This window comes from Lipotes vexillifer, unplaced genomic scaffold (genome assembly GCF_000442215.2).
Source record: "Lipotes vexillifer unplaced genomic scaffold, Lipotes_vexillifer_v1.1 scaffold69, whole genome shotgun sequence".
Classification (NCBI taxonomy): domain Eukaryota; kingdom Metazoa; phylum Chordata; class Mammalia; order Artiodactyla; family Lipotidae; genus Lipotes; species Lipotes vexillifer.
Window position 1 is genome coordinate 24,016 of NW_006790942.1, and position 25,699 is coordinate 49,714.

Genomic DNA, 25,699 nt, shown 5'->3' on the forward strand with positions numbered 1-25,699 from the left:
AGTTACAGGCAGGCCGAGCAGCGCAGGACAACCCGGACCTACACCTGGTGCCGGCGCCCAGTTCCCAGCGGCCGCAGTGTACATCACTGCCAGGAAGCGTGGGTAGCAGGGAAGCCACGCCCCCGCGCGAGCGTCCGCTAATCGCAGAGTGCAGTGCGGCGCGGCGCGCTGGGAGGGCGGTGCGTCCGGAGAATCCCCGCCCCCAGCCCGAGCGTCCGCCAATCGCAGAGCGTGGTGCATCGCGGCGCGCCGAGTTGGTCCGGGGACGCGCGGCCTTCCGGCGGCCTGAGGGCGTGGCACGCTCTGGAGGAGGCGGCGCGCACGGAGATGCCCCGCGGAGGCCAGTCTCGTGGCTCGAAGGTAGGCTGTGGGCCTCTGGGCGCCGTCTCCTCGGTCCCCCCCACGTCGGCTTCGCCCGCGGGGCGCGTGTGGCTGGCCCCGGGCTGGTGGGCGGCCGAGGCGTCTGTGGCGTGGACGCAGCCCGCGTTGGAGGCGGGGCGGGAGGGGCCGCCTCCCTGGAGGGCGAGGGTCGCGGCTGCGGGGCGACCGGAGCGGGGGAGCCCGGCCGTGCGGCCCGAGTCCAGCTGGTGCTCGCGGGTATCTGCTGGGCCGCAGCGCGACGGCGGCGTCCTGGGGTCCGGGAGGGCCTGCGTAGCCGCCGCGTCTGCGCCGCGCTGCCTCCCCTGCGCCGCGCTGCCTCCCCTGCCCCTGCCGACGCCGGAGCGGGAGCGTTTCGGCCGAGTCGGGCGCGGGGTCCGCCTGGTGACCGCGCTGAGAGCGGCGCAGCTGCGTTCTGAGTGCATTGCGTTTGTCCTGCGTGTGCCCTTTACCTTTTGAAAGCGATTTCTGACCTCCTTGCTTACCGACATGCTTGTCTCGTCGTACTGAAAACTGAATGAAAGCAGACACTGACTCCTTTCTTGACTCCTCTTTTCTTACCAAAAAAAGTTCCTGAAAAAATAGTCCGCGCACGCTGGTTCAGCCGCCGTCTCACTGCTGTGTCTCCTTGCCCCTGGAATACCAATGGTTGTCACACACGCTGTCAGTTTTGTGACTACCCATTTACGAAGTCCAGGAAGCCCTTGACAAACATACCTAACCCTGATTTCAAAAATACTAAAATGTGAAGAAAGAAAAAACCAAGGAATCAAGGAAGTATGTTAAATTGTTGAAGCCCATGTAACTTGTGAACTTGGTCACTGTAGCATTTGCCACTTGATTCTTTTCCTGTATTGCAACTGCTCATTTATTTCTCCTTGCTGCCTTCCTGCCACGTTCCGACTTTTGACTTTGCGCCTTTTCCCTCACTTTCCAAGTTTGTTCTGGGCAGTCTCACACATTGATGTTAGCAGTCCCTCTGTATGGACGATTTTCAGATGTGTATGACTTTTCCCTTGAGCGCGGTTTAAACGCAGTGCACCATGAAGTTGTCATTCTCTCGCCCTTAGTCCCCTGGGCACCAGCACTTCCTCCTGTGTTGTGCTGCTCTCAGCCTGTTGACACTGATGCTCTCTAATTGCGGTTGCAGGGTGCGCTTCGGCAGAAACCGTCAGGAGACTTGGAGCAAGGTTCATTCCTCACAGGTCCTGGAGGGTGCATGGTACACCCAAGGACCTCACGGTGAGGTTGGGGGGCGATACACAGGGAGGGGGGGGCGAGACACAGGGAGAGAGGGACGGCACACCTGGGGTCTGCCTTTATTAGGGTCTGGGGGTTAGGTGTCTAGAATTTCGGGGATTCATTCTTCGTTGGCTAATTTAAAGCAATAGCAGGGAGGGAGAAGCGCTCAAATGGTCAGTTATTTAGGTTACCAGGGCTTGTTGAAAGAGGAACCTTCATGGGTGGAGGCAGCCTAGTTCCTTACCTGGTTGTTTTGCAAGTAGCTATGGCATACAGCTGTAGATACTTTTATTCAAGATGGATTTCTTCTAAAGTGGATGCCACCTGGCAATCAGATGCTTGATGTCAGGCACTTACACTACATCCTCATTTAGAAATCTTCATGTTTTTGACCTGATACTCGCTTTTCCCTTTGTCATTCTATCAGTTTTCAAGACCTTATCATAGCACCTGTCATAATCCCTTGAACATATTAGATACTTAATAGATATCTGATGAATGAATGAAAGGAGAACTAGTATAGAAGGTTTGCAAGTATTGTAAGTATGAAGAAACATGGGGAAATACCCTGGTCAGAAGACTTGGGTACCAGTCTCAGCTCTACAACTAACTAATTTTATAATTCTGGGCAAGCCATGTAGATCTTTCTGGACTCTTAAAATGGAAGTTGATATGTGCCTGAACTAACATCGTAGAATTGGGAATAGTATTGGGAAAGGACTGAGTTGATAGATAATGAAAGGAAGATGAGACTTAAGTACCTGAAATTGAAAGATGAAGAGGGAAGAGTCAGTGGTGACTCACAACTTGAACCTGTGAAAAATGGGAAGCTTGGGGAGACTTAGTTGCTTCTTACCTGATGTTAGGGAACTTAAGGCCCAGGGAGAGATTAGGCTCCAAGTTGCTCCACGGCTGGGTGTATTTTATTTATTTCTTTCCTCCTGCATGTGCCCCCTCACTGTCCTTTCAAGTGCTATGATTCTTATTCCCTTTAAGCTTTGTCTTCTCCCTTTGCTAAATAGCCAAGAACGACCACAGATTCTCCCTTTACCTATCATTCGCTTACCTTCTGAGATTTCCTGGTCCCCCCCTCACTCTCACAGTTCCTTCTGCCTCCTCAGACTGAATTATAGCTCTCCCCCTTCTCACTGAAAGGAAAACTGTTTCTTGGTAAAGGTCATTAAAGAAATAAAGGAACATCATATCTTTCTGATGACACCCTCCTTCTCTACTCCTTTGGGTCCTCATCAGAAAACCTTATTTCTGGTGCTTCTTTCATAATAGCAAGGACATAGTAATTTTTAATTAAATGCAGTGTACGTGTCATTTCAAAGAAGTTGTTTATTTTTCAAGAAAGGGAAACATTGCTTCTTTGAAGCAGGAGGGGGAGGAGCCAAGGAGAGAATGAGGACCTGGCTTCTGGTACAGAGAGGGGCTAGTATTAGGTAATAGGAGTATTTTTCCTCTGAGAAGATAGGGAAGAAGGAGAGCGCAGTAGATGGGAGGGTCTGCTGGGTTTTTTTTTTTGTGTGTGTGTGTGTGTTTTTTTTTTTTTGCGGTACGCGGGCCTCTCACCGCTGCGGCCCCTCCCGTTGCGGAGCACAGGCTCCGGACGCACAGGCTCAGCGGCCATGGCTCACGGGCCCAGCCGCTCCGCGGCATGTGGGCTCTCCCCAGCCCAGGACACGAACCCGTGTCCCCTGCATCGGCAGGCGGACTCTCAACCACTGCGCCACCAGGGAAGCCCCTCTGCTGGGTTTTATAGTGGCTCATTTTAACCTTAGGGAAGATGCGACGACTTGCGCTATGATGGTGACAAGGAGAGGTGAAGGCAAGCGTGGGTGTGGAACTTGGGCATGTAAGTGTGTGTGTGAGAGTAGAGGGGTAGGGAATGGTAAGAGTGTTTACCAGCATTGACCAAGGACAAGTAATAAGAAAATATGAAGAGGGCCACTCTCATTTGTGGGTCTTTTTATCCTAGCCTTGTGGGTTGGTGATTGGTAAAGTGAATTGGTAGAAGGGTAGGAGTCAGTGCTCGAAAGGAAACACTGACATAGTTGGCCGTAAGAGTGCAGAATGGCAGGTGAGACATCATGATTAGGAGGAGGCTAGTGGCTGATACCATGACTGCGCTTGAGACTTAGAAGTTCCAGTGATATTCCCAGGTTCTCAACCCGGTCGGAAAGCTCAGCTGCTGTTATGTGCCTTTGAGTGGAAGGTGCACATGACAGTTATTGCTAGATACTTTTGTTAAAGTGAGATAATGCAGAATCAGTGGCTAGAATCTTTATTTCTGGAATTAGACATACATGGGAGAAAATCCTGACATGCTGCTTACTAGCTCTCAGACCAGCACAATATACACAGAATTTCTAAGTTGTAGCTTCTTTGTCTATCAAATGGGGATAATACCGATCTTGCAAGGTTGGTATGAGGGTTAAATGATGAGAACTGCATGAAATGATGTACTGAGCATATAAGCACTCAATTAATGTTAGTGATAATGAAAGCAATTAATAATAAAACACCATGATAAAGAAAGAAATTTCTAGATGAGGACAAAGCTATTGTTCATCCTCTACTGTTTTGCCTTTAGATTTCTCCAGAATTGCTTCACTCAGTTTGTTGAACAAGGAATAGGAAGAGGGCTTAGCTTTAAAGTTGTTCAGTGGTGGAGAGAGATTCTCTCATAGTTATCTTGGTAGGAGTACATTATGGTTCCAGTTTTAGCCCTTGGTAATCCCATTGGATGATTTACCAGTGGCTCTGCTTCTCAGAGTTGGACTCCTTAGTACTGATATCTTAGTCTAGATGTTGTCTTATCCTTAAAATGGAAGGAAAGGAGAACTAACATTTATTGAAGACTTTTCATATGTCAGGTACTTCACATATATATTTCCTGTAAGGGGAAAAATATTTTCTTTTAAATCAAAATAATATATGCTCATAGATAAAAATAGTAGTATGAAAACATTTCTCATGAAAACCAGCAGTTGTTGCCCTGCTCCTTCCTGCACTTAATCATGTCCCTGAAGGCAGTCCCTGTTTAAAATTGAGGTAATCGTGGAATCACATAACAGTTGTAAGGAATTATATAGACATCTCACGTATTCTTTATCTAGTTGGCCACAGTGGTAACATTCTGCAAAACTGTAGTACAATATCATCACCAATGTATTGACATTAATACAAAACAACTGTCTTATTCAAATCTCCCCAGATGTGCGTCTGTGTATATGTGTGTGTGTGTGTGTGTTTAGTTCTGTACAGTTTTATCACGTGTAGGTTCATGTATCTGCTACCACAGTCAAGATACTGAACAGTTTCATCAGCATAGGATCCTTTTTATAATCACACCGACTCCCATTAACTCCCACCCCTAACCCCTGGCAATCACTCATCTATTCATTATTTAAAAGTTTTTGTCATTTCAAAAATGTTATTGGAGGCTTCCCTGGTGGTGCAGTGGTTGAGAGTCCGCCTGCCGATGCAGGGAACACGGGTTCGTGCCCCGGTCCGGGAAGATCCCACATGCCGTGGAGCAACTAGGCCCGTGAGCCATGGCCACTGAGCCTGCACGTCCGGAGCCTGCGCTCTTCAACGGGAGAGGCCACAGCAGTGAGAGGCCCGCGTACTGCAAACCAAACCAAACCAAACAAAAATGTTATTGGGATAGGATCATACAGTTTATAACCTTTTGACGTTGTTTTCCTTCCCACTCAGTATGAGGCTCTTGTCCAGGTTGTGTATATCAGTAGCTTCTTCGCTTTTATTGCTGAGTCGTAGTCCATGGCATGGACGTACCACAGTTTCACTTAGCATTTTACCTGTTGAAGTACATCTGGGCTGTTTCCAGTTTCTGGCTATTAGAATAAAGCTGCTGTGAACACTTGTGTACAGGTGTTTTGGGGAACATAGGTTTTTATTTCTCTAAGATAAATGCCCAAGAGTGTAATTGCTGGGTCATATCGTAATTTGGTGTTTAGTTTTATAAGAAACTAACAAACTTCTAGAGTGGCTGTACAATATTACACTGGCAATGTATGAGTGATTCAATTTCATAGGTAATAAATTCATGCTTTTAAAGTACAGAATTCAGTGGTTTTTAGTATATTCACAAAGTTGTACAAATATTTCTTATTAGAGAATATTCTCATCACACGGAAAAGGAACTCCATGGCTGTTAGCAGTCATTCCACATTCTCTCCTTCCCCATCCCCCTGGCAACCACTAAGCTACTTTCCATCTGTATAGATTTGCCTATTCTGGACATTTCATATAAATGGAATAACATGGTCTTTTGAGACTGGCTTATTTCCCTTAGCCTAACGTTTTCAAGGCTCGTCCATTGTTGTAGCGTTTATCAGTACTTCATTGCCCTTTATGGTTGAATATTTTTTCATTATATGGTATATACAGCATTAAAAAAATTCCATTCATCAATTGATGGATATTTGGATTATTTACACTTTTTGGTTGTTATGAATGATGCTGCTGTGATCGTTTCTGTACCAGTTTTTGTGAAGATGAAAGTTTTCATTTACCTTGGATGTAAACCTACCAGTGGAATTGATGAGTCATGTGGTAATTGTATGTTTAAATTTTGAGGAACTGACAAACTGTTTTCCAAGTGATTACATTTTTTAGTCTCCAGCAAGGAATGAGGATTCTAATTTCTTCGCATGCTTGTCAATACTTGTTATTGCATTCTTTGGACTTTAGCCATCTTAATGGGTAGAAAGTGGTATTTTATTGTTTTGGTTTTGATTTGCGTTTCCCTAATGACTAATTATGTTGAGTATCTTTTCATGTGCTTATTGGTCATTTGTGTATCTTCTTTGAAGAAATGTGTATTCAAATTACTTGCCCACGTTTTTTTTTTTTAAATTTGACCGTGTTGGATCTTCGTTGCTGCATGTGGGCTTTCTCTAGTCGTGGCAAGCGGGGGCTACTCTTCGTTGCGGTGTGTGGGCTTCTCATTGTGGCGGCTTCTCTTGCTGGGGAGCACAGGCTCTAGGTGCACGGGCTCTAGAGCGCAGGCTCAGTGGCCATGGCTCACGGGCCCAGCCGCTCTGCGGCATGTGGGATCTTCCCGGACCAGGGTTCAAACATGTGTCCCCTGCATTGGCAGGCGGACTCTTAACCACTGTGCCACCAAGGAAGCCCTTGCCCGTGCTTTACTTGGATTTGTCTTTTTATTGTTGAATTGTAAGGGTTCTTTATAAATTCTGTATACAGTTTCCGTATCAGATATGTGGTTTGCAAATATTTTCTTCCACTCTGTGGGCTTGCTTTTCATTTTCTTGATGAGGTCATTTGAAGCACAAATGTTTAAAATTTTTGATGAAGTCCAGTCTTTTTACTTTCGTTGCTTATGCTTTTGGTATCATATCTAAGAAATCACTTAGGTCATAAGTCATAAAGGTTTATTAGTATGTTTTCTTCTAAGAGTTTCTGGTTTTAGCTCTTACATTTAGGTCTGTGGTTCACTTGGAGTTAATTTTTGTATGTGGTGTAAGGAAAGGGTCTACCTTCATTCTTTTTCTTTTTTTTTGCGGTACACGGGCCTCTCACTGTTGTGGCCTCTCCCTTTGCGGAGCACAGGCTCCGGACGCTCAGGCTCAGTGGTCATGGCTCATGGGCCTAGCCGCTCCGCGGCACGTGGGATCTTCCCGGACCGGGGCACGAACCCGTGTCCCCTGCATCGGCAGGCGGACTCTCAACCACTGCGCCACCAGGGAAGCCCTACCTTCATTCTTTTGCCTGTGGATATTCAGTTGTGCCAGTACCATTTGTTGAAAAGATTATTCTTTCTCCATTGAATTGTTTTTGCATTTGCTTTTTAAAGTCAATTGACCACAAATGTAAGGATTTCTTAAGTATGAATTCTGTTCCATTCATTTATGTATTACCCTTATGCCGCTACCATACTTTCTTAATTACTGTAGCTTGGTAGTAAGTTTTGAAGTTAGGAAATCTCTAGCTTGTGTTCTGTTTCAAGATTGTTTAAATTATTCTGGGTTCCTAGCTTTTTCATGTGAATAGTAACATCAGTCAATTTCTGCAAACAGCCATCTGGGATTTTTACTGGGTAACTGTAGAGAAATTGGAGAGTATTGCTATCTTAACAGTATTAAGCTTTCCAAGCCACGAACATGGGCTGTCTTTCCATTTTATTTAGTTCTTTCATTTCTTTTAACTGTGTTTCATAGTTTTCACTGTAGAAGTCTTGCACTTCCTCGATTAAACTTATTTCTAAGCATTTTATTCTTTTTGTCTTTTGCTATTAATGGAATTCTTTAAAAATTTGTTTTTTGTGTTGATCATTGCTAGTGTATATAATTACATTTGATTTTTTAATATTCAGAGTGTGTCTTGCAACTTGCTGAAGTCATTTTTTCTAATTGTGTGTGTGTGTGTTTCTTAGGATTGTCTATATATAAGACCATATCATCTCTGAGTTTTCAGAGATAGTTTTACCTCTTCGTTTCCAGTTTGGATGTCTTATTTCTTCTCCTTGCCTAATTGCCATGGCTAGAACCTCTAGTACAATCTTGAATATAAGTGGTGAGAGCTCACATCCTTTTCTTGATCCTTATCTTAGGGAGGAAACATTCAGTAATTTATTACGTATGATGTTAGCTGTGAGTTCTATTTAGATATTCTTTATCGGATTGAGGAACTACTGTTCCATTGCAAGTATGTTGAGAATTACTATGGAAGAGTGTTGGCCTTTCTAAGTTTTTTTTCTGTTGATCCAATTTTTTCCTTTGTCCTTTATTAATATGGTATATTTATTGAGTTTTGGATGTTACATCAATCTTGCATTGCTGGAGGGAAAATCCCTATTGGCCGTGGCGTATAACCCTTTGCATATATTGCTGGATTCAGTATGCTAATATTTTGTTGAGGATTTTTGCATCTGTATTCATAAGTAATAATGGTCTAGTTTTTTTTTTTTGATGTCTTTGGTTTTGTTATAAGGATGTTTGGTTTCATAGTATGAGTTAGGAGTTTGTGAAGCATTGATATTAATGCATTTTTACGTTTGGCATAAGTTATTAGTGTAGCCGTCTGAGTCTTGGTTTTTCTTTGTGATAAGTTTCCAAATTACTGATTTAATCCATTTGTTACGTCTATTCAGTTTTTTAAAAAAATTAATTTACTTTGGCTGTGTTGGGTCTTCGTTGCTGAGTGCTGACTTGCTCCAGTTGCGGCGAGCGGGGGCTACTCTTTGTTGTGGTGCGCGGGCTTCTCATTGCGGTGGCTTCTCATGGCAGAGCACGGGCTCTAGGTGTGCGGGCTTCACTAGTTGTGGCACGCAGGCTCAGTAATTGTGTCTCACGGGCTCTAGAACACAGGCTCAGTAGTTGTGGCGCACAGGCTTAGTTGCTCTGTGGCATGTGGGATCTTCCCGGACCAGGGCTCGAGCCCGTGTCTCCTGCATTGGCAGGTGGATTCTTAACCACTGCGCCACCAGGGAAGCCCTATTCAGTTTTTTAATTTCTACTTGAGTCGGTTTTGCTAGTTTGTGTCTTTCTTGGAGTCTGTGTATTGTATGGTAGTTACCTAATTTGTTGGCGTACAGTTTTTCATATTATTCCCTTATAGGGTTTCCTATAATCCTTTAGTGCTTTTTCTCTTTCATTTCTTGTTTTTGCAATTTGAGTCTTTTTCCCTCTTTTTTTTTCTTTTTGTGAGTTTAGCTAAAGGTTTGTCCATTTTGGTCTTTTCAAGGAACCAACTTTTGGTTATACTTATATTCTTCATTATTTTGTTTTCTATCTTATTTCTGTCCTCATTTCCTTCCTTCTGCTTGCTTTGGGTTAGTTGCTCTCATCTTTCTAGTTTTCTAAGATTAACGGTTAAGCTATTAATTTGAGGCCTTTTTTAAAATAGGTATTTACAGCTATAAGTTTTTTTGTAAGCATTCCTTTTTTCTGCATCCGCAAGATTTAATATCTTATTTTTTTCATTTTTCTCATAATATCTTCTAATTTTTCTTGTTATTCTGTCTTTGATCCACTGGATATTTAGGAGTGTGTTGTTTAATTTCCATATTTTTGTAATTTTTGCAATTTTATTTTTGTTAGCTTCATTGTACTGTTGTCTAAGAATAGTAATAATATGCTCTCACTCCTGTACAATGTATTGAGGCTTGTTCTATCTACGAGAAGGTTTCATACGTATGTAAGGAGAATGTGTATTCTGCTCTTGTTTGAGGGGGTCTTCATGATTTCTTGTGGCTAGTCAGCTATTTTATTAGGGATCCTTTTACATGATAAGTCTTTTTTCTCTTGCTGCTTTTATGATTCCTCTTTGTCTTTTAGTAGTTGACATGATGTGTTTAGGGTTGGTCTCTGAGTTTATCCTCAGAGTCTTTTGAGTTTCTTGGGTGTAAAATCAATATTTCATCAAATTTGGGAAGTTTTTGGTCTGTATTTTTTCAGACACTCTTCCTTTTTTTTCTGGGACTCTTATGCATATATTCGTATACCTGATGGTGTCCCACAGGTCTCTGAGGTTCTGTTCATTCTTTTTTCTTTCTGCTCTTCATCTTGGATACTCTCAACTGTCCTGTTGTAAAGTTTGCTGAGTTTTTCTTCTGCTAGCTCAGATCTGCTATAGAGCCTCTCTAGAGACTTTTCATTTCAGTTACTGTACTATTCAGTTCTTGAATTTCTATTTGAGTGTAGTGGTTTCTTGCTTTCTTTCTAAAAAATAATTATGTCTTTATATTCTCTATTTGCTGGGCTATTTTAACTTTTTTAGACAATTTTCTTTTTTTTCTTTGAGCATATTTACAGAAGCTGATTTAAAGTCTTCGGTGAATCCAGTTTCTGGCCTCGCTCAGGTACAGTTTTTCTTGACTGCATTTTTCTTGTTATACCTTTCTGTTTCCTTGTGTCTTATGATTTTTTGTTGAAAGCAGACATTTAAAATATAATGCAACAATTCTGGACATTAAGTTCCCATCCCCTCCCCAGAGGTTTTTTAATTTGTTTGTTATTGCTATTTGTTTGTTTAATGACTTCCCTAAAGTTTCTTAAAGTTTGTAAAGTTCCTGTTTTCTGTAGGAAAAGGGGCATCTCCAACTTTTCCTGCTATCTCTAGGAGATGGGTCCATTAAGGGACAAGGGGAGGATTGCCATCAAAGAGCTGGAAGTAAAGGAGCCTTGCTGTCCCAGCCCATGCCCTGCCCTGTGAACCCGGACCCATAAACTGCATAAAATGGAGTGTTGGTGGCTGTTTGAGGCTTACAGTAAATGTCAAAAATTTGAGGAAAAAAATATTGCCTGTTTGTAGCTGCTGAACACACTACAGTGTTTGTTTACTTGTCTGAATTATTGGACAGATATTTCTTTAGATACTCTGAGCCAATAAGTCTTTCATTCTTTACTGAAGAACTCTGTGTGTGTCGAGGCATGCCTTCTATAGTCTGGCAGTTTATAACTGACTTAACTTTCTCCTTGTGCAGGGCCTTGACATTATCCAGAGCTGAGATATTAGGGCCTTCTCAGGTTTTTCCTGGGCATACACACAGCCCTGCAGATCAGGTAGCATTCCAGATCCCCTGGAACATGTCAGATCTTTTCAGTGCTGCCTATGGACATCTTATTCTTCAGATATTCCTTCGTTAGCACTTTTGGCTCTTTGGTCCCTGAAACGACTGTTGCTGCTGCAGGCAGCTATAATATGAATTGCTGTCAGTTGTTTTAGACAAATGCCCTGGTGATAGGGCTTTCCCATTGAGTGAGCTGTGAGTCAGGTCGAACTAAGTTCTGTGAATACGTTTTTTTCCTCAAGAGCTGCCAGGCAGTTCAGATAATGATAATACTCTGTGGATAGGGCCTTTTGAGGACCTACAAACCCAGTTTGCTCTCTCCTCTGACTGCTGGGCTGCCAGTTTACACAGCTTATCCTGGTTACGAGGCTGCTGTTTTTCAAGGCTACTGTGGAGCTACAGAGGGGGCATGAGATGAGGGCAAATTAAAACACCAAAAAGTTCACTGTTCTTGTCGATATTAAGCTCCTTTTCTTGAGTGAATGCTGTTCAGATTATGAGCCTATGGTTAATTTCCAAAGTTTTGAAAAATTAAACTTTGACTATTTTTTCCCACTGTTATTATTTTATGAAGGAGCAAGTTATTAGAGGTTCTTATTCTCTTATTCTGGAAGTGCGCTCATCACGTTTTTTATTTTAGCCGTTATGATAGGTGTGTGCTGATAACTCATTGTGGTTTTAATTTGTATTTCCATGATGGCTAATGATGCTGAACATGTTTTTATGTGATTATTTGCTATCTATCTTCTTTGGCAAAATACCTGTTCGTTTCTTTTACCCAGTTTTAAATTGGATTTTTTGGGGTTATTGCTGAATTTTGAGAGCTTAAAAAATATTCTAGGTACTTTCCCTTGTTGGACATGTTGTTTCCAAATATCTTCTGGCAGCAACATTTTAAAATTTTTACCATGTTCATTTGATAGTTTGTGCATTTGCTATCATATCTGTAACAACTCTTTGTCTAGCTCTGGAACTCAAAAATTTTCTGTTTTTTTCCAACAACTTTATAGTTTAATGTTTTACATTTAAGTTTATGACATATTTTGAGTTAATTTTCATATAAGATGTGAGGTTTAGGTTGAGGTTTTTTTTTTTTCTTTTTGGTCTATGGATTTTCAGTTGTCTACTACCATTTATTGAAAGTCTGTTCCTTCTGCCATTGAATTGCTTTTGCATGTTTGTCATAAACCAATTGCACAAGTATGTGTGGGTGTATTTCTAGGTTTCTGAAGTGGTCCAGTTATCTATGTGTCTGTTTCTTTGCCTACTAAGCCTTAACATTGGATAGAGTGACTTTCCACTTTATTATTCTTCAAAACAGTTTTAGTTCTTCTAGGGCCTGTGGCTTTCCCTGTAAGTTTTAAAATAGTTTGGCTATGTCTACAAAATACTTTCTGGAATTTTGATAGGAAATGAATTAAAGCTATCAATCTGGGGCAGATAGACATCTGTGAGTCTCCTAGTCCATGTCTCTCCATTTGTTAATCTTTGGGTTCTTTCATCAGCATTTTGAAATTTGTACCATGCAGGTGCCATACATGTTTTGGTAACTTTATACTTAAGTATTTCATTTATTTTGGTGTGATTGTAAATTGTATTGTGTTTTTAATTCTAGTTTCTACATGTTTATTGTTAATATTTAGAAATGGATTGGTTTTCGTGCATTCATGTTATATTCTGTAGCCTTGCTGAACTCACCAAGGCTGGCTAGTACTTATTAGTACTAGCCATTTTTTTTGGTTAGATTTCTTGGGATTTTCTGTGTAGACTATCATGTCTTCGTAGTTTTGTTTTTTCTTTTTCAAGCTGTATATTCTCAAATCCACTGTTGTCCACTGCCGCCCCCCCCTTGTCCCATCTCCCTGCCTTATTGTAGCAGCTAGAACTTCCAGTACCATGTTGGATAAGAGTTATGAGAGTGGACATCCTTACTTGTTACTGATCTTAGGGGGAAAGCATTCATTGTTTCCTGGTTAAGTATGATGTGAGCTGAGGGTTTTTGGTAGTTGGTCTTAAGTTGAGGAAGTTTACTTTTATTTGTAGTTAGATACAGTTTTATAATGAATTGGTATTGGATTTTATTATATGCTTTTTTTGTGTGCCAGATGCTGCAGTTTTTCTTTTCAGCTTGTTGATATATGGTAGATTACATTGGGTGATTTTTTAAAAAAATTGATCCATATATATATATTTTAATTAGTTAATTTATTCTTTTTGGCTTTGTTGGGTCTTTGTTGCTGCGTGTGGGCTTTTTCTAGTTGCGGCGAGCGGGAGCTACTCTTCATTGAGGTGCGCAGGCTTCAGTAGTTGTGGCACGTGGGCTCAGCAGTTGTGGCTTGTGGGCTCTAGAGCACAGGCTTAGTAGTTGTGGTATGGGCTTAGTTGCAGGCTTACTAGTTGTGGTGCACGGGCTTAGTTGCTCTGCGGTGTGTGGGATCTTCCCGGAGCAGGGATCGAACCTGGGTCTCCTGCATTGGCAGGCGGATTCTCATACATTGGTTGATTTTTGAATGTTGAATCAGCTGTGCACACCTGAAATAAACCCCACTTGGCCTTGGTGTACATTTCTTTGTAAACGTTATTAGATTCCTTTTGCTGATATTCTGTTGAGGTTTTTTTTGCATTTAAATTCATAAGAACTATTTGGTCTGTAGTTTTCTTTTTTATATTGTCTTTGCCTGACTCTTATCAGGGTAGTGTTAGTTTCCTAAAGTGAGTTTGGAAGTGTTCTTTCTTGTTTTATTTTCTGGAAGTTATCATAAAAAGTCGACGTTAATTCTTTGTTGAAGGTTTGTTAGAATTGTGTAATGAAATCACTTGGGCCTAGTGGTTTGTTTTCTGGGACTTTTAAACTTCAAATTCAATTTATTTGATGGTTATAAGGTCTGTTTACATTATCTATTCTTGGTTGAGTTTTGTAAGTTGTGGTTTTTGAGGAATTGGTTGACTTATAAGTTACTGAGTTTATGAGTGCAAAGTTTGTAGTGTTCCTACATCTTTTTAATGGTTGTAGGATTTGTAGGGATATAGTTTTTCAATGGCTGTAGGATTTGTAGTGATATCCCCTATTTCAAACTCATATTTGTCATTTGTGTCTTCTCTGTTTCTGGCCAGTCCTCATAGATGTGTATTAATTGTAATTATCTCTTGAAGGACTAGCTCTTGGTTTTATTGCTTTAAAAAATAGTTGTTTTCCTGTCTTGAATTGATTCCTACTATTCTCTTCCTTTTGCTTGCTTTAGTTATTTTTTGTTCTTCTAGTTTCTTGAGGTTGGAATTTAGGTTATTGATTTGAGTTTTTTTCATTTCCAATGAAAATAAGTTGACCCTTGAACAGTGAGGAGTGTAGGAAGCTGATACTCTGTGCAGTTGAAAGTCCATGTATACCTTCGCAGTTAGCCCTCTGTATCTGTGGTTCCACATGCATGGATTCCATCACTTGTGGATCATGTGGCACTGGAGTAGGTATTTATTGAAAAAAATCCCTGTGTAAGTGGACCCATGCAGTTCAAACCTGTGTAGTTCAAGGGTCAACTGTATTTAATGTTACAAATTTCCCTCCCAGATCTGCTTTAGCTGCATCCCATATATTTTGATTGCTGTTTCTTTTTTCATTTAATTTTGTATGTTTAAAAAAATCTGTTGAAGACTGTTTTATTCATGAATCAGAAGCTTGTTGTTTATTCATGTTTTTATCTTTATCTGTTTTGTTTTTGTTATTGGTTTCTAATTTAATTCATTTATGATTAAGCCACACATTCTGTATGATTTCAGTCTCTTAAATTTATTCTCTGAATATGCTACATTTGGGTGAGTGTTCCTTTGTGTTTGGAAAAATAATATGTATTTTGTTTTTGTTGGGTGGTGTGCTCTCTTTGTGTCAGTTAGGTATTGTTAGGGTTTTTTTGTTTGTTTTGTTTTTTTTGGTGAGATCTTGTATGACTTATATCATTTTCTGCCTAGCAGTTCTATCAGTTGCTGAGCATGGTGGGCAGGTGTCGAAATCCCCAACTGTAGTGATCCTGTTTGATCAAGAGGAGGAATGAGCTAGGTTGGGGGTGGGGAAACATGGGGTCTGGGTCACCTTCTGTTGGGTGCTCAGACATAAGTCACCTTGTTACTCTGTTATTCCTTCAGTCTTGGGCTCCCAAACCAGCTTGCTATTTCTAGAATTCTCACCAGTCTCTATGTTATTTTCAGGGATTATAGTTGTTTTTAGTGGGGAGAAGCTGGGAGAAACAGATCTGTATCATCTTGTTTAGATCAGAAGTTTGGAAATAACTAATTCTTTTAGCTGTTTTTTTCTGGAGTTTATTTTCTTATTTTAAAAAACACATTAATTATCGGGTTGGCCAGAAGTTCCTTCAGTTTTTAAGTAAAAATAAAAGGCACCTTTTTAATTTCACCAAGTACTTTACTGAACAACGTGTTCACCATTTTGTTCCACTACTTTCTGCCATTTTTCAGCCAACTTCATAATTCCTTCTTCCCACAACTTTTTATCTTTTTGAGCAGAGATCTGTTCCAGGTGCCTTTTTTTTTTAAACCCCACATTTGTTTTTGTTTTTGTTTTTTTTTGAGGTACGCGGGCCTCTCACTGTTGTGGCCTCTCCCGTTGCGGAGCACAGGCTCCGGACGCGCAGGCTTAGTGGCCGTGGCTCACGGGCCCAGCCACTCCGCGGCACGTGGGATCTTCCCAGACCGGGGCACGAACCCATGTCCCCTGCATTGGCAGGTGGACTCTCAACCCCTGCACCACCAGGGAAGCCCGTAATCAAAAACTTTTTACGCCTGTCCTTAGTCAGGCAATATGGCTTATTTCCTCCTTTTGCATGATATATTCTCCAGTATCTTCCTAATAAAGAGTGTGTTAAGAGTTTTTTTGAGTTCTGCATGTCTGAAAATTTCTTTATTTTGTTCCCATAGTTGATTAATAATTTGGCTGAGTAGAGAAATCTAGATTGAAAATCAGTTTTCCTCCGAATTTGTAAGGCATTGTTCCAGTGTCTTCTTATGTCCATTTCATCTTAAATGACTCAGTTTAATTAAAATATACGTGCAGATGGAGTTGGAGCTAGGTATATTCAAGGCCCACATACGTATTTAGGAAAAGCAAGTTAAAACTTGATTCAGTACTCTTAATACTTGCTTTATAATTTGGGTTTTGATCAGGAAAGCTAATGGGTTGGAATGTAGGGAGAAAAGTTTGGAAGTGTGGAAGACATTTGGTGAAAGAGGTAGCTAAAGAAACTTAGGGAAGAAAAAGTATGAAGTGAGTAGTTAGATTGTTTTCTTATGTCTTGTTAACTTGCTCTGAAGTTCGTAGTCCAAGTATCATTGTCTTTTTTTTTCTTTTTAAAATTATTTATTTATTTTAATATCTTTATTGGGGTATAATTGCTTTACAATGTTGTGTTAGTTTCTGATGTATAACAAAATGAATGAGCCGTATGTATACATATATCCCCATATGCCCTCCCTCTTGCGTCTGCCTCCCACCCTCCCTATCCACCTCCCAGGTGGTCACAAAGCACCGAGCTGATCTCCCTCTGCTCTGCGGCTGCTTCCCAATAGCTAGTTATTTTACATTTGGTAGTGTATATGTCCATGCCACTCTTACTTCATCCCATCTTACCCTTCCCCTTCCCCTTCCCCATGTCCTCAAGTCCATTATCTACGTCTGCATCTTTATTCCTGTCTTGCCCCTAGGTTCTTCAGAACCATTTTTCTTAGCTTCCATATATGTGTGTTAGCATATGGTGTTTGTTTTTTTCTTTCTGTCTTACTTCACTCTGTATACCAGACTCTAGGTCCGTCTGTCTCACTAGAAATAACTCAGTTTCGTTTCTTTTTCTGACTTACTTCACTCTGTACGTATGACAGACTCTAGGTCCGTCCACCTAACTACAAATAACAATTTCGTTTCTTTCTATGGCTGAGTAATATTCCATTGTAATATTCCATTGCCACATCTTCTTTATCCATTCATCTGTTGATGAACACTTAGGTTGCTTCCATGTCCTGGTTATTGTAAATAGTGCTGCAATGAACACTGTGGTACATGACTCTTTTTGAATTATGGTTTTCTCAGGGTATATGCCCAGGAGCTGGATTGCTGGGTCATATGGTAGTTCTGTTTTTAGTTTTTTAAGGAACCTCTGTACTATTCTCCATAGTGACTATCAATTTACATTCCCACCAACAGTGCAAGAGGGTTCCTTTTTCTCCACACCCTCTCCAGCATTTATTGTTTGTAGATTTTTTCATGATGGCCATTCTGACTGGTGTGAGGTGATTCCTCATTGTAGTTTTGATTTGCATTTCTCTGATGGTTAGTGATGTTGAGCGTTCTTCATGTGTTTGTTGGCAATCTGTATATCTTCTTTGGAGAAATGTCTATTTAGGTCTTCTGCCCATTTTTGGATTGGGTTGTTTTTTTTTGATATTGAGCTGCATGAGATGCTTGTATATTTTGGAGATTAATCCTTTGTCATTTGCTTTGTTTGCAGATATTTTCTCATGATTTGATTTAAAATCTTCATTAGCTTCTAGACACTGCTCTTAGTTTGGGGGAACTATTTAAATAACCAGCAGGGGGAGTACTTAGTTCCTTTTGCAACAGGGACTCAAGCTGGAAAGATAGTTGGGATTTTAATATGTGCAGTTTAGAACAACAGTTTAAAAAATTTTTTTTTCTGATAGTAAAAATAATATGCACCTATTGTAGAATAGCTATAAAAGAAAGAATACAATAGAAAATAACACATGTAAATCTACAGTCAGGTGATATAGGCACTTTCATGTATTTCCTGTTAAACTTTTTTCTCTCAATGCTTTTTTTAAAAGTTATTTTATAGATTTATTTATTTTTGGCTGCGTTGGGTCTTCATTTTTGTGCGCGGGCTTTCTCTAGTTGTGGCGAGTGGGGGCTGTGCTCACTGTGGGCTTCTCATTGCAGTGGCTTCTCTTGTTGTGGAGCACGGGCTTTCGTAGTTGTGGCATGCGGGCTTGAGAGCACAGACTCAGTAGATGTGGCGCACGAGCTTAGTTGCTCCTTGGCATGTGGGATCTTTTTGGACCAGGGCTCAAACCCATGTCCCCTGCTTGGCAGGCGGATTCTTAACCACTGTACCACCAGGGAAGTCCTCTCAATGCTTATATCTACTGCAAAATTGATGTTAGTTTTAAAACTTAGGGTCGTTAGTATTACATAGATACTCTTTTGAAAATCAATCTGAATATTCTTTTCCATCCTGGTAAGATCAGAAACAGAACATTTATTCTTGTTTATAAATAAGATTTCTGTTGGTTTCTCATAAAGTTGTAGATTTTAATTTCTGTTCTTTTAAGGAGCAGAACCTCTAGAGCATAAGAAAATTCCTATTAAACAAAGAAAGGCAGCAGAATACAATGTTGTCTATCTTAAGGATACAACTAAAACATATATAATCAGAAGATGCAAATAGGGCAGCAGTATATTAAAACAGTTGTGTCAGGTTGCTGGCTTGGTGCCTGGTACATAATTTTGTACTCAGTTTTTGGAATGGACAAGTAGTGGAATAGGGTGATGCTTTTAAAAAATTTATTGTAATGTTAAGACAAATAAAAATGGAGTACTTTTGTAAAGATTGAAACACACATGAACAATTTCTTAAGTTTTGTGTAAGAAAGCTTGTCCAGTTGGTGTAGCTCTAGATTATCTCCTCTTAAAAGCTATGACCGAGAAAAACAGTACGTATTATCTACCCAATAACTAATTTATTTATAGAAAGAAGAGAAACATACTTAGTGCTTGAGTTCTGGCCACAGTTTTACTAAGATCTCAAAAATATTTATCTTTGAACATTCTGTATAAGTCCCTCCTTATTTTGAACCAGTTTTGTTGAATTCTTCATTCAGTTCTTGTCACTTATGCATTAAAATAACATAGGTAACAAATGTACACTTATGAGTGTGGAGAAATCCATTAATCAAAGGGAAAACAGTTTTGAGGAGAGGTTAATGAAGAAATCACATTGCAGTAGTTGAGGAATAAAATCTTTGTGTTGACAAATCTCTATATAAGTGTGCTGGGGAAGAGAAGGAGCAAGGGATAGCATGATGCGGTGAGAGAGAGTTAAAAAGAAAAAAGTTAATGAGAAACTTGTGCATGGTTGAATGATGGCCTAAGGGGTGGAACAGATTAAGATAGGAAACTTTGGACTCCTGAGTGCAGCGTCTCATGACTGGCATCCTGTTCTTCACGTTGAGGATCTTCTTCTTACAGCCTCAAGCCACTGGGATGTAAAGCTTTCTCTTTCTTCCTCAGCCTTTTAAAAAATTCAATAGAGACTATAGCGTTTTTACTTTTTTACCCAACATTGTGTATTTTACTGCAGCAGAATATTCCAAGCATGTGCAGAGAAGCTTGTTCTGTGTTTAGTTTACCTGTATGGTAAAGCCTTACAGGTTGGATTTTTTTTTGGCTGCATTGGGTCTTCGTTGCTGTGCATGGGCTTTCTCTGGTTGCGGTTAGCCGGGGCTTCTCTTGTTGCATAACGTGGGTTCTAGGCACACAGACTTCAGTAGTTGTGGTGCCTGGGCTCAGTAGTTGTGGCTCGTGGGCTCTAGACCGCAGGCTTAGTAGTTGTGGTGCATGGGCTTAGTTGTTCCGTGGCATGTGGGATCTTCCCAGACCAGGGCTCGAACCCGTGTCCCCTGCATTGGCAGGCGGGTTCTTAACCACTGCACCACCAGGGAAGTCCCTAGAGGTTGGATTTTAATCCAGTGTTCTTGGTGGTGGTTCTCAGACTTTAATAGTGCCTAACTCACTGGGGTGGTTGGTGGGCCTCTCATCACTCAAGATTCTAATTTGAGGTTTGAGTGTCTACTATCTCTAAAAGCATACGTGGTGATTCTGATGTGCATCGCCCTTGACTGCATTTTAAAAATTGTAGTCAAATAGAATGAAATTAACTATTTTAACAATTTTTAAGTCTATGGTCTGTGACATTAAGTACTTTCATGTTGTTCCGAAACTATCACCACCGTCCATCTCCAGAACTTTTCATCATCCCAAACTGAAATTATACCCATTAAACAACAATTCCTCATTTTCCCCTCCCCGCATCTCCTGGCAACCACCATTCTACTTTATGTCTCTGAGTTTGATGACTTTAGGGACCTAATATAAGTGGAATCATAATTTTTGTCCTTTTGTGTCTGGCTTATTTCATTTAGCTTAATGTCTTGAAGGTTCTTCCATGTTGTATTGTGTGTCAGAATTTTCTTCTTTCTTCTGTTTTTTTTTTTTTTTTTTCGCCGTACTTTTGCGCCGTACGCGGGCCTCTCACTGCTATGGCCTCTCCTGCTGCGGAGCACAGGGTCCGGATGCACTGGCTCAGTGGCCATGGCTCACGGGTCCAGCCGCTCTGTGGCACGTGGGATCCTCCCGGACCGGGGCACGAGCCCGCGTCCCCCGCATCGGCAGGCAGACTCTCAACCACTGCGCCACCATGGAAGCCCTGAATTTTTTTCTTTCTTTAAGGCTGAATGTAGTCCATTGTATGTATATACCACATTTTGTTTATCATTAATCCATTGATGGATGTTTGGGTTGTTTCAGCCTTTTGGCTCTTGTGAATATGGCACTCTGAACATTGTTGTGGAAATACCTGTTTGAGTCTCTGCTTTCAGTTCTTTTGGGTATATGCTGGATCATATGATAATTCTATTTTTAACTTTTGAGTAGTCACCATACTTTTATCCACAGTGACTGCATCATTTTGCATTTCTATCAGAATGTATGAGGATTTCAGTTTTTCCATGTCCTTGCTAGGACTTACTATTTTCTGTTTTTTTAAAAAAAATTTTTAAATTTTAACTTTTTAAAATAGTAGTCATTCCTAATAGGTGTGAAGTGGTATCTCATTGTGGTTTTGATTCACAGTTCTCTCATGAATAATGATGTTGAGCACCTTTTCATGTGCCTATTAGCCATTTGTATATCTACTTTGGAGAAATGTCTCTTTCAGGTCCTTTGCCCACTTAAAAATTGAGTTACTGGTCTTTTTGTTGTTGAGTTGTTAGGAGTTCTTTATGTATTTTGGATATAAGTTCCTCATCAGATCTTGGATTGCATCTTAAATGCTGGCTTGGCGTAAGGAGTTTGAATTGTGGAGTCAAACCAGCCTGTGTATGAATCTTGGCTCGTGTGTAAGTTCCCTTGCATATTAAAACTGCCAGCTACCAATCTGGAGTGATCTACCTCTTTCTTTGGTCTCTCCTTGCCCTCTATGCATGGGCACCAGTTTCACACTTCACCTGGGGATTCCTGAGGTCGCAAACCTACAATGTGTCAGGATTTTATTCCTTTTTAAGGCTGTGAATAGTTTTTATTTACATGTACATGCTTATTTTGTTTATCCATTCATCCATTGGTGGACATTTGGGTTGTTTCCAGTTTTTAGTTATTGTGAATAATGTTATTTTGAACTTTGACATTTAAACATACATTTGAGGGACTTCCCTCGTGGTCCAGGGGGTACGACTGCACGCTCCCAATCCAGGGGGCCTGGGTTCGATCCCTGGTCAGGGAACTAGATCCTGCATGCATGCCGCAACAGAGAGTTCGCATGCGGCATCTAAGAAGTCTGTGTGCTGCAACTAAGGAGTCTGCATGTCGCAGCAAAGATCCCGCGTGCTGCAACTAAGACCTGGCACAGCCAAAATAAATAAGTAAATATTTAATTAAAAAAACCCAAACATCCATTTGAGTCCCTGCTTTCAGTTCTTTTGGGAAATCGAATTGCTCAGAAGTAGAATTGCTAGATGCTATGGTAATTCTATGTTTAATTTTTTGGAGGATCCACTGTACCATTTTCTATAGCAACTGTATCATTTTGTATTTCTACCAGCAATGCACAGCGGTTCCAGTTTTTTTCCATATCCTTGCCAATACTTATTATTTAATTTTTGACAGTAACTATTGTAATGGGTGGGAGTTGGTATCTCACATTGTGATTTTGATTTGTGTTTCCCTAATGACTAATGATATCAAGCATCTTTTTATGTGATTGTTGGTCATTTGTATGCCCTCTTTGGAGAAATGTGTATCAGACTTTTACTGAGTTTTAAACTGAGTTGTTGAGTTGTGGGAGTTCTTCATATATTTTGGGTACTAGATTCTTAGTTGGATATGTGATTTGCAAATATTTTCTCCCATTATATGAATTGTCCTTCTACTTTCTGATAATATCTTTTGAAATTCATAAGTTTTAAATATTGATGAAGTTTAGTTTATTCATTTTTTGTTAACTTGTCCTTTTGTGTCATGTCTGAAACCACTGCTTAGTAACTTCTGTTATTTTTTGTCAGACCCTTGACAGAAATCGTTTGACCACAGATGTATGGGTTTTTCTGGACCATGAATTCTGTTCCATTGACTGGGTCTGTTGTTATGCCTGTACCACACTGATTTGATTACTGTTATTTTGTAGTAAGTTTTGAAATTGGGATGTGAGTTCCAGTCATGGAACTTTTGTGGTTTTCTCATAGAGTCACGATGAGTTACATGTTTGGTATCAATGTGTGACCGTATAGGTGGGTTATTGTCAAGCAGGGAACCTCACCTGAGCCTTGGTGTCCAGAGTTTTTACTGGGGCTTTGCTATGGACTGCATATTTGTGTTCTCTATTCCCAACCCCCATTCATATGTTGAAACCTAATCCTCAATGTGGTAGTATTTGGAGGTGGAGTCTTTGAAAAGTAAAGAGGTCATGAGGGTGGAGCTCTCATGAATGGGATTAGTGCCCTTATAAAAGAGGTTCCAGAGAGATCCCTCCTCCCTTTAGCATCAGTGAGGAAGTGAGCCATTACCAGATTTCACCACTAACACTGAATCTGCTGACACCTTGATCTTGGACTTCCCAGCTCCTAGAACTTGAGAAGTGTTTGTTGTTTATAGGCTACCTACTTTATGGCATTTTGTTACAGTAGCCCGAACAGACTAAGGCTCCATTACGTAGACATGAATGGCTGATCTCAGTCTCCAGTTCTTCTGTGTGTGACTCAAAGCCTCCACTCTAAATCATACTGTCTTTCTGGTGTCACCAGCCCCCATGCTAACAGTATGGGGTGTGATTAGCCAACACCCTAAATCACATTATTAGACTGTCTGGTGTAACTGAAGCTCTCAGGCAAAGAAAGACACTTCTGTCAGCCATGGTATTCCAAGGGCATAAACATTACTTTCCAGAAGCCAAGGACAAAGGCTAAACTTGTTTGTTTGTTTTTTTGGCCGCTCCGTGCAGCTTACAGGATCTTAGTTCTCTGTGTATAGATCAAACTCAGGCCCCAGCAGTGGAAGCACTGAGTCCTAATCACTGGACCACCAGGGAATTAATTCCCTAGCCTTCCTTTTAGGTGAGGTTAGATTCTTTACTCCATGTTTACTTTTTCAGTCTTTCCCTAATAGGTCTTTTACCCATGTCTTTTCACATTAAGAGCCCATGTTTATGACAAACACAAATCTTCTCCTCAGTCTGCAAATGTCTCTCCCTAATTCACATTCATGTGCCCTCATTTGGAAGTGAATTTGTGATTGCTGCCTTAACTCACAGAGTTACTATAAGGCTTCAATGAGGGAAAGAAATTTAAAAGTGGTTTTTAGAATTAATCTCTGCAATCTTCATACTGCCTCTGCATGTTTATACTAACTTCTGTTATTTTACTTCTCTGTATTGTGTTTTGTGACAAGGTCTAATGATCATATTGATTTCTTGAGGACAGGGTTCATGATATTTCTCTGTGTTTTCTGTGCTTAAGTGATTACAAGCACTGGTTTGTTGAATTTAGTTTTCAGTAATGCTAAAAATATATTGAAATTCCATTTGTTTTTAACCACCAGAGTGGCTGCATTTGGTTGTGCAGGTTGAAAACCGCAGTGCCTGCAGAGGCCCTATTCATAGTCATGTCCTGCAAAATTTGTATATTTATTATGCTACTCTTTCAGTAGATGGCAATAAAGCACCTTTCCTAATAAAATCAGTACGTTATGACAATTTCCAAATATATGGAAGTACAGTGACTTGAGAAGGGAATGTCTTTTTCTCATTTGCAGAAAAATGTAGCCCTATTAAGAATATGGTCCTTGGGCTTAAACTAGCTTGAATTTTGATCCTGGCTTTGCTATTTACAGATACATGATCTTGAAAAATGTCTTCAACAGTTAGTTTCCATGTTTTATCTGTGAAGTAGAATTAATACTACTCATTTCAGCATAAAATATCACCTAGGATCTATATGAGGTAATAGACATGACACATTTGCAGTGGTGTCTGGCAGCTACTGAATTATCTTAGTCTGTTCAGGCTGCTGTAACAAAAATGCCATAGGCTAATGGTTTATAAACAACACAAATGCGTCACAGTTCTGGAGGCTGGGAAGTTCAAATTTAAGGTGCCAGTACATTCAGTGTTTGTTGAGGGCCCACTTCATGGTTCATAGCCATCTTCTTTTTGTCCACACATAGTGGATCTCTCTAGTACCTCTTATATAAGGGCACTAATCCCATTCATGAGGGTTCCATCCTTGTGAACTAAGCACCTCCCGAAGTCCTCACCTCCAAATACCATCACATTGGGGATTAGGTTTCAAAATATGAATTATAGGGGGGACACAGACATTCCATCTGTAGCATAAATATTCAGTTTGTGATAGCTAAACGATTGTGCTTCTTTTCATTGGAGCTGGTTTTACTTTAGTAGTGAGTGATTACAGAGTTATATCTGAGGTGGTTTACAATTAGGTAAAAGTTATTCGGTTGCATGAGGTCTTAGTTGCGGCAGGCGGGCTCCTTAGTTGCAGCTCGAGGGCTCCTTAGTTGTGGCTTGCCAGCTCCTTAGCTGTGGCATGCGAACTCTTAGTTGTGGCATGCATGTGGGGTCTAGTACCTGGACCAGGGATCGAACCTGGGCCCCCTACATTGGGAGCACAGAGTCTTAATCACTGCACCACCAGGGAAGTCCCATAATTAGGTAAAATCTTAATTCAGGGGTGGCGGGCTTGTGTGTGGGAGTCCATTTGGGCGCCTGCGTGGCAGGGAGCAGTGTGGGGTTGCCGTGGCGGAGCTGCAGCAGCTCTGGGTGCAGGAGGCGGTGGACTCTATGGTGATAAGTCTGGAGAGAGAACATCCGGAAGATGCAGGGCCTCATGTTACGGTGCAGCGCTGCCTGCTGTGAGGACAGCCAGGCATCCATGCAGCAAGCGCACCAGTGCATTGAGCACTGCCATGCACCTCTGGCTCAAGCCCAGGCCCTGGTGACCAGCGAGTTGGAGAAGTTCCAGGAGCGCCTGGCCCGGTGCACTATGTATTGCAATGACAAAGCCAAAGATTCAATAGATGTGGGGAGTAAATAGGTTCAGGTGAAGCGGCAGCTGGAGAGTTGCATGACCACGTGTGTGGATGGCCACATGAACCTCATCCCAACCATGACCAGGAAGGTGAAGGAGTCTCTCTCATCCATTGGGAAATAG

At 41.0% G+C, this 25,699-nt stretch overlaps 1 pseudogene; it reads left to right on the forward strand.

Annotated features, from left to right (window-relative positions):
• Window positions 1-867: 867 nt before the first annotated feature.
• LOC103080327 (protein FAM136A pseudogene) lies at window positions 868-25,699 on the forward strand (annotated as a pseudogene).